Source organism: Mesoplodon mirus (assembly GCF_964341445.2).
Source record: "Mesoplodon mirus genome assembly, chromosome: 13".
Lineage (NCBI taxonomy): Eukaryota > Metazoa > Chordata > Mammalia > Artiodactyla > Ziphiidae > Mesoplodon > Mesoplodon mirus.
The window spans coordinates 74350672-74364323 of record NC_138989.1 but is presented as its reverse complement, the minus strand read 5'-3'; positions in this window follow the sequence as shown (position 1 = coordinate 74364323).

Sequence of the window (13652 nt, the reverse complement as noted above, 5' to 3'; positions counted from 1 at the left end):
AGTCTCCCTTTCAATTAGATATGATTAAATAATGACCAATGTCATGGAACAGAAAACACTTTTAGGATGTAAGTTCTTAAAGGTCACCAGCACGCCCTGTTCTTTTCTCTTTCCTGTAGTCTGTTGGCTACAAGACAGGTGTGATGCTGGAGCCCCCATCTTGGACCATGTCATGAAGCCACATGTTGAGGACGTTGAGTAACATGATGGAAGGGACCATATGCGATAAGTCCCTGACACTGGTGCACCATGCTAGCTCTTGACTCTACCTGGGCTCTCTGTTTTAAGTGTAAGTTTTTGGTGACTGTTAGCCAAACCTAACCCTAATTCATTCATCCCTTTTCTTCAATGCCTGTATGCAGTTAACTACTTAGCCCCATTGATTTAACTTCAGAGTGTCTCTTAAATTCACCTAGCCCTGTTTTTCCAACAAGCTCTCTGGCTCAGGGCTTTATCAACTCTCACTCATGCTGCATGGTCTCCCATGGCATACAGTGCTTCTCATGGTCCCATTTTATGGTTATTTCTTCATTGATTCATTTACCCATTACATTTATTGGATTATTTCACCATTGATTCATTTACCTATTATATTTATTGGGTTCTCTTTTTGATAAGCTCTGGAGCTATAAAGATACAGCTACCGTATTATTTTCCTGTCCCTAAATCCTTTCAATCTATCCTTCACATTGTAGTCAGAATTAGGTGCTTCAAATAATTCCTCTGCTTAAAACAATTCCTTATGGCTCATGGGACAAAAGCCAAGCACCTGATGAGTATGGCATCTGAGCCGCTTCTGAATCTGACCCAACCCATCTTTCCAGGCTTGCCTCTAGCCTTCCTCCTCATCCCCCTTCCCTCCTCATCCTCTGCTTAAGTGACACCAGAGTACTCTGCATTTCACTGGTCCACCATGTGCTTTTTCACTTTGTGGCTTTGAGTATGAATATTCCTTCTGCCTGGAAGGACTTCCACCCTCCCCCTCCTGGCAAACTCCTTCAGGACCTGGCCCAGATGCTCCTGCCTTCTGTGCAGCTGGCCTGCCTTCTTGCAACAGTCGGTTCCTTGTTCTTCTCCCCCGCCCAGAGCACTTTGTTGATGGAGTGCTACTCCAGCACTCATCCCATAGTGATGTCCACGGCCCCAAGGGAGACTGTGGGCTCCTTGAAGGCAGCTGTCTGGTCCTCTCCTGCATATTCAGTGCCTGACCCAACAGAAGCACCCAGTAACTGATGCACAGTAACTAGTACAGGGGTATGTGAGGCCCAGAGAAAGCATCCCATCCTATAAGAGCTTATAACAAAGAATCTGCCCTAGACCACGAAGTCACAGAAGACTTCTCTGAAGAAGTGACACTCAATCTGAACTCTGAAAGGAAAACAAGTTAGCCAGGCAAGAGGAGAGGGGTGGAGGTGGGCACAGCATGCGTGAAGGAGGAGGGACCGGGGCCAGTCTGACGCTCTGGAACAAGGCTGGTCTGGCAGAGGCCAAAGGAAAGAAAAAGTAAGACTCTACGTGGCTAAAAACAAGTTTAGGAGGCAAGTTCTGCATCCAACCAAGTCTCATAAGGAGGGGAATTTTCCAACATAGGAAGTGTGTTCACCTGCTGGATGGCCAAAAATTAACTAATGTCTGCGATAGGTGGGGATATGGTCATTTCAAATAAATCATCTCGTCTGCAGTATGAAGAGCTGGGAAGGAGGTGAGAGAGAGTTCTAGAAGAGCAGTTAGAAGGCTATTGCAGTAATTGAGGGAAAAGAGCATGAATGCCTCTTGTGATGACAAGGAGGCCAGGTTTGAAGTTGAATGAGGAGATTGTGAGTTCAGTCTTGATCAAATGAGTTTGAGTAGAGATATTGGGTAGGCAACTCCTAGTACTGGCTTGGAGCTCAGAGCTCAGAGCAGAGCTGGCTGCTATCCGAGCTCTGAGATGGGTGCACAGATGATAATCAAAGCCATGGGCAGAGATGAGATGAGATTGCCAAGAGAGACGGAGTGTGGAGTGAGAAGAGGAGACAGATGTCAGAGCCTTGCGAGGCTCCAGCGTCTCATGGACAGTGTTGGAGGAGGGCAGGGGAGTGAGAGAAGGAAAATCAGGAAAGTGTGGTGACATGGAAGCTAAAGAAAGAGAGTTTCAAAAGGGAAAGAATGGGCAACCAGACTGTTAGAATTTTCAAAACTTAAAACTTAGCCAGTGATGAAACAAGGATGTACAATTTTTGCTTCCTACAGGGGGATGGGATGCAGCTATTTTGGAAACACTGCCAGTGTTTCCTCCTGCCTAGGAAGTAGTCACGTTGGGGGCTAGACCCTACCAGCCACTTCTCTAAGACGGGGACAGCAGGGCAGGACTTGCACAGACTTTGCCTATTTTTGTGTTTGTATTGACCCTATTCCTGTCCTTCCTTCTAAACTTTCCCCCACCTCTCTTCTGCAGCTTCAGAAAGCCACTCATTCCACATCTAGAGAGAAAGTGAAATAAGGCAATTGTCCTAGAAATGACAACTGATTATCTAAAATCCACTCAGAATAAACTCTTTAGTCCTTCATACAAGATGACTCCAACTTACCTTTCTCCATCACTCAAACTCTTCTGCACACACCCTCTGCTCTTGCCAAGCTCAACTGTCCACCAAGCTTGACCCAAGCTTTCCTACCTTTATGCCTTTATCCAAGCTCTTCCTTCTACCTGAAATATCTTCCCCCACAGAAAATACTTTAAGATAAGTGAAAATGAAGATGCAGCACACCACAACTTATGGGATGCAGCTAAAGCAGTGATTAAGGGGAATTTTATAGCTGTAAATGCTGTCTATGTTAAAAAAAGAAGATTGCAAATCAATAACCTAACCTTCCATTTTAACACACTAGAAAAAGAAGAACAAACTAAACTAGAAGGAAATGAAAGGAAAGGAAGGAAATAGTAAAGGTTAGAGTGGAAATGAATAAAATAGAGAAGAGAAAAACAATAGAGGAAAAATACTTGATATAATTAGGTATCAGGGAAATGAAAAATAAAACCACGATGAAATACCACTTCACATGCATTAGGATGACTAGAATCAGAAAGTCAGCAGCAAGAAATGCTGGTGAGAAAGTGAAGAAATCAGAACCCAACATACGCTCATGGGGAAATGTAAAAATGTTGCAGCCACTTTGGAAAACAATCTGGCAGTCCTTCAAATGATTAAATATAGAGTTACCATAGGAACTATCAATTCTGACCAAGAGAAATGAAAACATACATCCACACAGAAACCTGTACATGAAAGTTTATAACGTGCATTCTTCATAATACCTAAAAAATTGAAACAACCCAAATGCCCATCGACAGATGAATTAATAAACAAAATGTGATATATATGTATAATGAAATATTATTCAGCCATAAAAAGAATGGGATACTAATACATGCTCCAACATGGGTGGGCCTTGAAAACATTATGTTAAGTGAAAGAAGCCAGACACAAAAGACCATGTACCACGTAAATGGAAATTCATATGAAATTCCAGAATAGGGTAATCTATACACACAGAAAATAGATTCATGGTTGCTTTGTGCTGGGGGACACAGGGATGGGGACACAGTGGGGGATAAAGGATATGGGATTTCTTCTTAATGTGATAAAAATGTTCTAAAATCAGCTGTGGTGATGAATCGTTGCCTATATCTTTGAATATACTAAAAGCTATTGAATGAGGCACTTTAAATGGGTGAATTGTATGGTACGTGAATTATATCTCAGTAAAGCTGTTGTTTTGTTTTGTTTTTCTTTTTTTAAGTCTTCCCACTAAACTCCATCCATTTCAGGTACTCACGTTGGAAGAATTTTCCTAAATACCATGTTCATTGTGGTGCTCCCTTGCCAGGGAACCTTTTCAAATTCAATAAGGACATATCAATTCAGCTAACAGATAATGAGCACCTACTGTCCTAGGCACAGTGATCAATACATCCAGACACTTCTTCTGCAGTTTCAAATCTCAGCTTCTCTTTCTGCCTGCAAGGCTCCACCCGCATGTCTCACTCACCCGTTTCCTTTCCCGTTGACCTTTTGGGTAACAGAAAGCCTCTGCTCTAAACCCGCTGACTTTGACAGCATCTCGCTCTCCCCAAGCTCCTCTTCTATACTGTTGCTTAAGGTGGACAACATCTTTTTATTCAAAAGGAGAGACCAGCCTAAAATGCCAACTCTCCTGGGAAAGAGGACGATCACTGAAATTCACTCTGTGATGTCAGCTCCTGGCTGGAGAATGTTTTCTGCAGTGATAGGTTGGTGAGGTGGGGATGGGGAGGGACAAGTGTGATGAGAGAGAGGCCGTGGGCCCCAGGGAAGCTGGGCTTACATGCCATTTGCCTCGGGCCTGCCCTGCTGCAGTGGTGCACCCATTCCTGTTCTTTCACTGAGCGTCTTCTGTCTAAATTGCCTTTTCTCCTCTCCTTGCATGCTCTGTCCCTAGTGCAAAGCTCATCTCCATATATGGGAACATATGTATATGTATAGCTGATTCACTTTGTTATACAGCAGAAACTAACACACCATTGTAAAGCAATTATACTCCAATAAAGAGGTTAAAGAAAAAAAAAAAGCTCATCTCCAGGCATCTCTCCTTGGTTTTCCCTGCCTGCTGTCCTCTTACTTTCCCAGGATCAGTCTGTCTTGTTATATCTCTGAATCTCACTGCTTTGTGTTCCCCCCACCCCACCCCAGACTCATTTCTAGAGCAAACAAGCCCACAGTAAATGGGACTGCCTGACACTTGGCCAAAAATCTGCTTAAGCAAGACTTTGTCCTCAGACTCAAACAGCAGCTCCTTGTGTCGTTTTTGTCTTTTGCTCCATTTGGGGGGAGGAAATTCCTTCAGAGTACTGTCATAGAGACATGATTGGATTCCTTGTCAAGGGGTCACAGGAACCCCAGTTCTGCCGCCGACTTGATATGTGGCTTCCGGCAAGGTAGTTTCACCCTGGCCGAGGTCCCTTGGTTGTAAAATAGAAGGGTTAGACCAGGGAGTTCCTGGTGGCCTAGTGGTTAGGATTCCGGGCTTTCACTGCCGCGGCCTAAACATGAAAAGGAATGGAATGGAATGGAACGGAACGGAACGGAACAGAATAGAATAGAATAGAATAGAATAGAATAGAATAGAATAGAATAGAATAGAATAGAATAGAAATGGTTAGACCATTTCAAAAAATCCTCCCAGCTGCAACATTCTGATCCAGCAGAGTCCTTCAGTAATTTGGCTGAGGGTGCCATCTGGTGGTCATCTTGAGAACTTCACCTTCTAATTGGGCACTAGGAATTTTCTAACAGAACCTTACTTCCCAGAACCGCCAGCTATGAGAAGGGCATATTCTCAGCCAAGGAATGGCCTTCCTTTCTGAGTCTGCCCAAATCCATGGGCTTCACGCTGCCCCTGTGATGGAAAGCCCTTCCTTTTCTACTCAGATTCTCACTTAGGCCAAGTCAACCCAACCCCGGGGATCCTTATGTCATTAAAGCCACTAGGAAGGCCAAGGAATGTTACGCTTTCAAGTTTCTCATGCCCCTCCATAATTCAGGTTAGGAAGGAATTAGTTCTAAATCAATTTATTCAAAGCATGAGTGAGGAAATATTTGCATGTTTTAATAAAATGAGCCCTGAAGTAGGGAAATTCTTTTTTTTTTAATTGAATATATTTGACATAGAGCATTGTGTAAGTTTAAGATGTACAATGTGTTAATTTGATGCATTTAAATATTGCAATATTATTGCCATCGTAGTGATATTTAGCACTCCTATCACATTACATAATTTCCTCTCTTTTTAGTGGTTGATATAATTAAGTTTTAGTCTCTTAGCAAATTTGACCATTGTAGTACAATATTGTTGTCGATATTGAAATAGGGCAATTCTTAATTCAAATTTAGTTAATTAAAAATTATACTAAAGGTAGAATTTTAGAATTATACTAAAAGTAAAATTTTAGAATTTTACTGCCTATGCAGTAAAAAATATTTGATACATGGTATTCTCTTCCTGGTATCCTTCAAATGACAACAAATAGATAATAAGTTTAGTCCTACCATTAGACATTATATGCTATAGAATTGCCACTCAGGTTAGTTTCTAATACCTGGTATTTAATACCAGGGTATTAATGACTTAAATATTCTAATATATCTCCCACCTAGAAATATTTATGTTTTAAGAGTCAATTTCTGGGGGTACAATGACCAACCCAAAAAATTAACAGAATTTAAGCGTGTAAGAAATCTGGTGAGAAGATACTTTGAAGCTCTGTGATCTTTTTGGCCACCCTCCAATGACAGAGATGCTGATGATACTTAAGGTTCAGAGATGGGAAAGGAGATTAAGAATTCTTCTATTCATTCTTCCTTCCTAGAAGAACAGACATTAACTGTGCCAGGAAGGGAATTATCATTTTGACTCGGGGGTATTTGTAGGAGACAGCTGTGGTATATTAAACAAGAACTTGGCTTGGAGTTTAAAGGATGGGTTTTATTCCGCTTTTTCCAATTTATAAACTAGGCGCCCTTGAGCTAGTTGTTAACTTGTATACCACAAGTTACTAATCTGCATATAATTAGCATAGTATCATCTATGTTAAGGATTGTTCTGAAAAACTGAACAAGATAACCTATTTGGAGTTTCCAAGTTTGACTTCTATTCATGCTAAAGCGGTATATACCCCCCACTCCCCCCGACCCGGTAAAGGAAAAGTCAAAGGCATGTCTTTCTGCCTTCCTTCCTCACCCCAAACCCCACCCCTGGCGCTCCATGGCTTGTGGGATCTTAGTTCCCTGACCAGGGATTGAATCCGGGCCACAGCAGTGAAAGTGTCTTAACCACTGGACCGACAGGGAACTCCGCTCTACCTTCTTTTTTAAGTCCCATGGGCTAGACTTTCTGTATGAACTTAGTATTGAGACACTGCATCTTCCCATTTCCTCACTACTCTTCCTAGATATTATGCAAAGAAACAAGAGCTTCAAACACCAATGGCAATGTCACTAGAAGATAGTTATGACTTGAAGATGAAAAGAAAATATATAAATGCTGCTCCAAATAGCTGAGATTGTCATGGAAGCTGTGAGGAATCTCTTTATGATACTCAAGGAAAGATTTTGAGTCTAGATCACTTTCCTCCAGGAATAGAGGCTGTGGACAAATAGTTTTTGAAGGAGAAAGAATTCAAGGAACATTATTCTTTCTTAAGAGCCTTTATTAAGATAAATATTAGAGGATGAATTTCATCTAATCAAGAGGTAACAGAGAAAACCACAGCAAAAGAATTGTGTATACCTATAACTGAGTCACTTTGCTATACAGCGGAAATTAACACAACATTGTAAATCAACTATATTTCAATTAAAAAAAAGATTTAAAAAAAGAACTGTGGATGAGCATGAATATATGCAATCTATAAAACTAGGATGAAACAAATGTGGGACTTAGTATGACAAAGCAGAATGTAAATGGCATCTACACTAATATTATCAAAATGATGTGGGACTTCCCTGGTGGTCCAATGGTTAAGACTTCGCCTTCCAATGCAGGGGGTAACAGTTCGATCCCTAGTCAGGGAACTAAGATCCCACATGGCTTGTGCCCAAAAAACCAAAAATGTAAAACAGAAGCAATATTGTAACAATTTTATAATTCAAATGTAAATTTATAATTCAATAAAAACTTTTAAAAATGGTCCACATAAGAAAATCTTTTAAAAAAAAGAAATGATGCAACAAACAATAAAAGAGAGAATGAAGGAATAAAGACCAGAACTAGAGTAAATTTGAGGCTTACTTTATATGTAATAACTGGACGTCAAATACTCTTGTTCAATTTAAAAGAAAATTCAGAGGAGAAATCTGTGCTGAGCAGGAATCTGGGGTCACTGTGGCGTCATGTGAGTAGTTTGTTACAGAGAAGGTCAAAGATGAGAAAAAAGCCTGAAAGTGAGTCTTGGAGAACTCCCAGGACTCAACAGGACCCAGGAAGAGGAGGCTGTGAAGGAGACACAGTGAAGGAGGCCAAGAGGCAGGAAGAAAGCCAAGACAATGACGAGGCCAGAAGCCAAGGGGAAGTAGCTCACGGTAAAGTGCCCAATGGCGAGGAAGGCGACCTTGTGACCCTAGTGATGGAGGAGACAGGAGGATTGGTGCTGGAAAAAGGAAGGAATAAAAACAGGGAAGGGAGCTACACAGTCAGGTGTATGTCAGGAAGATGGAGAGGCAGACAGAAGGCAAGTCTGGGAGCAGCTCCTCCTGGGGACTGAGTGGGGACTGAGAAACAAGGCTCTCATCAGAGAATGAAAGTGTCGGGCAGGAGAAGGTGGCAGAGGCAGCCTGTTCCCGTGGCAACCTTCTTACCTTTGCAGGTCTTCTCCGCCTGGGCTATGGGGTTAACACATTACGGGCAAATAATTTTCTTTCCCCAGACTAGTTGCTTTTTAATAGGATCATGCTGAAATACCAAATAGCATGCTGAGTGTCACAGATTAGCACAGGAATGATGGACTGACAGGTTCTGTGCATCCTCTCAGCTCTCACTGGGCAGGCAGGTAATGTAAACAAATGTAGCAGGTGGGGGTGGGGGACACTAGGGCATGGTGGAGACTGTGGCAAAGTGGAGAATGTGAGCCCCTCCCTGCCACAGGGAGATTCGTATGTGAAATCCCTTGACATTGAAATTTCTGTCACTAATTCTCATTTTTAAGACACTGCCCAGGCAAACATCCAACCAGCAGGCTGCCAGTTCCTGACTACTAAGTTAAATTGTTTTTCACATTATTCACTTTTCTTTTCTCCCTCCATCCCCAGGAATTAAGTGAAAAGAAAAGAGCTCCTTCTACAATCTGGTCTGGATGGTTTGTATTCTTTTTTTTTTTCAAATTCCAGTTCAACCCCCAGCCTACCCATGGAAGCTATCTCTAGCTGAGGCATCTTGGGAAATTGCCAGGTAGAGGAGAGTACAATTTGATTTCCTTTCCATTTCTGTTCATTTCAGCAGTAGAGTCAGAGGAGCTATTATGTGGTTAGTCACGGCCACTTGTCTTGCAAGGCAAGGAAGGAGTAAAGTATGAGAAAGGCTCAGTCAAAAGCCAGGAGCGACCTGTCAACTGCAGTCACAACCTAAGTGCTTCCAGCAAGAGAAACGGACTGTCACTTGCTCTAACGGACTCGTGGCCTTAAAACTATTGAAAGGACTTTACATGAGCATCTGAGAATGGAATAAAACCCAGCATGTTTACACTTAATAGCAGTGACTAATGTTTGAAATTGTTATCCTTCTAGAACCAGGGTTGTGTGAGGTCACAAGAAATGAGGTTCATGCCTATTGCAGACGCTGTTGAAAGTTCCTCCCACATCCATTCCATCCTCCTTCCTTACTGAGACAGTCTTTGCTTAGGTTCCTGACACTCCTCCCACGTGACTCAATGGGTAAATCCAAATCGGTGAGGTCAGTCGTAGTTGTCTGGTCCTCTTCATTAGTGGTAGGATTAGGGCAAGCATGTGACCCAGCTGGTCACTGAGGTGTGAGGGACTTAAGGACCTCTGGGAAAGGACTTATCACTATTAATAAGGTGAAGCCTGAAAAGAAGTGGCCTTTCTTCTTCTTTTGAATTTTGTCTTGTCTGGATGTGACAGCTGGAACTCCAGCAGCCATCTTGTGACCATGAGAGAAGTCAGCTTAAGGATAAATCTGAACCCTGGTGGCAGAGTGGGAAGATGGAAAGACCCCTATCCTTGAGGATATATTTGGGTCACTGAATTAAACTGAACTCAACAACGTTGAATACTACCTGCCTCTGGAGTTCTGGTATATGAAATAATAAATCTATCTTTTATGCCAATTTGAGTTGAGGGCTTTCAGTTACGAACATCCAAAGGTATCCTAACTGGTACAATGGTCATTCCTGAAGGTCTACAAAAAAGTCTCCTTTCCATCTAGACTCATGTGGAATCATCCATTCATCATCCCTTAATTAGTTTAATGGGTCTGATCACAGGTCAAAGAGTAGCAGAGCCATGGTTAGAACTACAATATGATCCAGCAATCCCACTTCTGGGTACCCAAAGGAAATGAAATCAGTATCTTGAAGAGATATCTGCATTCTCACGTTCATTGCAGCAGTATTCACACGGTCCTTCTGCTTTGGGAATGGCAATAGTTTATCATTGTGCATTTCCCTTGAAGAGCTATCTCATACTCTCTGATTAAAGCAGCCTGTGGTTGAGGAAATGAATTATGTAAATCCCACATTTTACTTAGATTACTCCCTACACATCTGAGCTAGGTTAAGATGCTCTGTGGTGATCATATATCCCCAATAGGAATGGAAAGGTGGGCATTGTGGGGCTAGAAATGATACTGCACTGCTTGAAACGTCTGCTGAGTGTGTTACTGAACCTCTGATCATAAGCAAAGACCGCTAAATTACCCAGAGCAATCCACCCTGTGACACTTAAAAAAAATAAAAAGACTGTGTTTTTAAAAGAGCAAATTTGAAGTCAATTATTATTGCTTTCTTCCCTTTTGGATTCTTCCTCTTGATTATCCCACTTCTCTGCAAGGATTCCTAAATATTGTCACCTCTTAAAAGCAATCTTCTCGGGCTTCCCTGGTGGCGCAGTGGTTGAGAGTCCGCCTGCCGATGCAGGGAACACGGGTTCGTGCCCCGGTCCGGGAAGATCCCACATGCCGCGGAGCGGCTGGGCCCGTGAGCCATGGCCGCTGAGCCTGTGCGTCCAGAGCCTGTGCTCCGCAACGGGAGAGGCCACAGCAGTGAGAGGCCCGCGTACCGCAAAACAAACAAACAAAAAAAAGCAATCTTCTCTCCTTGCTGTATACCACACCTAGGCTGTGTGCTGCAGAGAGCAGCCACCTGGCTCTTCCTTTCCCAGAATCCCAGGCTGAGTGTTAACTCTTCTCTAGAATAGGAATGGTCAGAAATCAAAGAGGAAATTCTTTTTTGAGCACAGGGGGCAGGGGACATCTGTAACCTGTGGCTGACCATATCTTTTAAACACCCTCTCTTCTTTTTGATAGGGTCTGTCGACTGAAAAACAAAAAGTGCAATGTGAAAGTTGTGAGTTAAGTTTTATTTGGGGCAAAATGAGGACTATATCCTGGAAGACAGCCTCTCAGATGCTCTGAGGAACTGCTCCGAAGAGGTAAGCGGAGAGGCCGGTGTATATGTGATTTTGGTGAAGAAGGCTAAGGACAATCAAGCAAACATTTTGGCAGAAGGTAGCTGCTAGTCACAAGAAGGTTACTGCTGGTCAAGAGGAGCAGGTATTTCCATTAATGATTTTAGTGCTTTTATAGATATGAGGAAATGCAAGAGTTGGGCTCATAAAAATCTTTTCCTGAAAATCTGTAACTATCTAAAAACCTGTTCTTCCAGTTTTTCCCAGAGCACAGAGTGCCTCATTCCTGAGCTCCTTTCAGGGTGCGTTGAAGGTCAGCGACTACAGTGGCTAGTGACCTAATCCTTGTAGAAGCAGATGGCAAGTGCCAATTTTTAGTTGTCTGGTCTCACAATTTTCGTCTCGTGTTCCCAAAGTAGAACCCTAAAAACTACATTTCCCAGCTTCCCTCACTGCTAGATACCGGCTAGCTTCCACCAATCAGACGCAGACATTATTCAAAACTCTGATTGGGAAGTAAGCCAAGGGCGGAAGAGAGTTTGGGGGGCATAATGCCAGGGGCACAGGTAGTGGCAGAGGCAGTGGAAGAGAGTGCTGACTCCGGCAGTTCTGTAGAATGCTGCAGGGGTAGCAGAGCACATGGCAGCCATCTCGTCAACCTATCGGAGACCTGGCTTTTTTGGAGTTTTCCTTTTCTACTTAAACAACTCAAGGTGGATGCTATTATCTGCAGCTGAAAATTCCCTGACCCAATAAGCCCACACAGGTAGGTGACGGGGCTACACTTGCAAACAAGTGTTCAGGAAAGCTTTCCGTGTAGGGAAAGCTATCTCTCTCTCTTTTTTTTTTTTTTGCGGTACGCGGGCCTCTCACTGCTGTGGCCTCTCCCGTTGCGGAGCACAGGCTCCGGACGCTCAGGCTCAGCGGCCATGGCTCACGGGCCCAGCTGCTCCGCGGCATGTGGGATCCTCCCGGCCTGAGGCACGAACGCGTTCCCCTGCATCGGCAGGCGGACTCTCAACCACTGCGCCACCAGGGAAGCCCGGAAAGCTATATCTCTTAAGTAAAGGGATTCTAATCGTTTTTCTTTCTTTCTTTCTTTCCTTTTTTGGGGGGGAGGCGGGTGAAGTTGATTTACAGTGTTGTTTGGTTTCAGGTGTACAGCAAAGTGATTCAGCTATACGTATACATATATCTATTCTTTTTCAGGTTCCTTTCCCATATAGGTTATTGCAGAGTATTGCTATACAGTAGGTCCTTGTTGATTATCTATTTTATATAGAGTAGTATGTATATATTAATCCCAAACTCCTAATTTATCCCTCCCCCTCACCTTTCCCCTTTGGTAACCATAAGTTTGTTTTCTATGCCTGTGAGTCTGTTTCTGTTTTGTAAATAAGTTCATTTGTATCATTTTTTTTTTCGGCCATGCCACACGGCTTGCAGGATCTTAGTTCTTTGACCAGGGATCGAACCCAGGCCCCCCACAGTGGAAGCGCAGGGTCCTAACCACTGGACCACCAGGGAATTCCCCATTTGTATCATTTTTAAAGATTTCACATATAAGTGATATCATATGATATTTGTCTTTCTTTTTCTGACTTACTTCACTTAGTATGATCATCTCCAGGTCCATCCATGTTGCTGCAAATGGCATTATTTCATTCTCTTTTATGGCTGAGTAATATTCCAGTGTATATATGTACCACATCTTCTTTATCCATTCAAGGACAGATAAATGGATAAAGGGATTCTAGTCTTGACCAGGGCTTGGTACTTAGGCGCCTGCAAGGGTCAAGGGATTCAAGTGAGCAGTTCTTGTGTCTTGATCAGGGCACATGAGGGAAAAATGATTGCACTTGAAACACAGGATCACATCTACTCTCATGAAACAACCAAACAAGTGACTGTCTAGATGGGGTTATTCCAGAAGCATTGTCTTCCTCTCCCTACCTGAAATGCCACCCTTGGAGAAATGTCCCCTGGGTCTGGAAGGTGGTTTTCATCTTTATGAGGGTCCTACTGGAGGGTGAATCCTGGTGATAGGGCTTCGCCTTCGTCATCAGCTGCATGGCAGGCTTCAGTGCACTCAGCTCAGGATCGAGTTCTTGGGGAGGAGGCCCAGGGCGTCCCAAGAAGAGGAAGGCGGCAGGACACTGAAAACGCACCTCACATATTTTCCCTGGTCTGGCTCTGGATAAGTTGGGAATCAACGTGATTTTAAAAGAAATTAGAACACATCACATCTTATGTAGTTCTTTGATAATCAGAACAAAGGCAAGATAAATCTCTTCACCATTTCATATGTGATTTCCCCAAGTGAAGGAAATCCAAACATATGGCAAAGAAGCTTTAAAATCTGTTAATGTGTGAATGTCATGATAAAAATGGAACTGGGGAGTGTTGTGAACCGCCAGGCCATGTTCTCTGAGAATGAAAGGGAATCTCTGGAACCGATCTTCTCCCTTTGCTATGGAGCTGACTAAATCTGGCTCT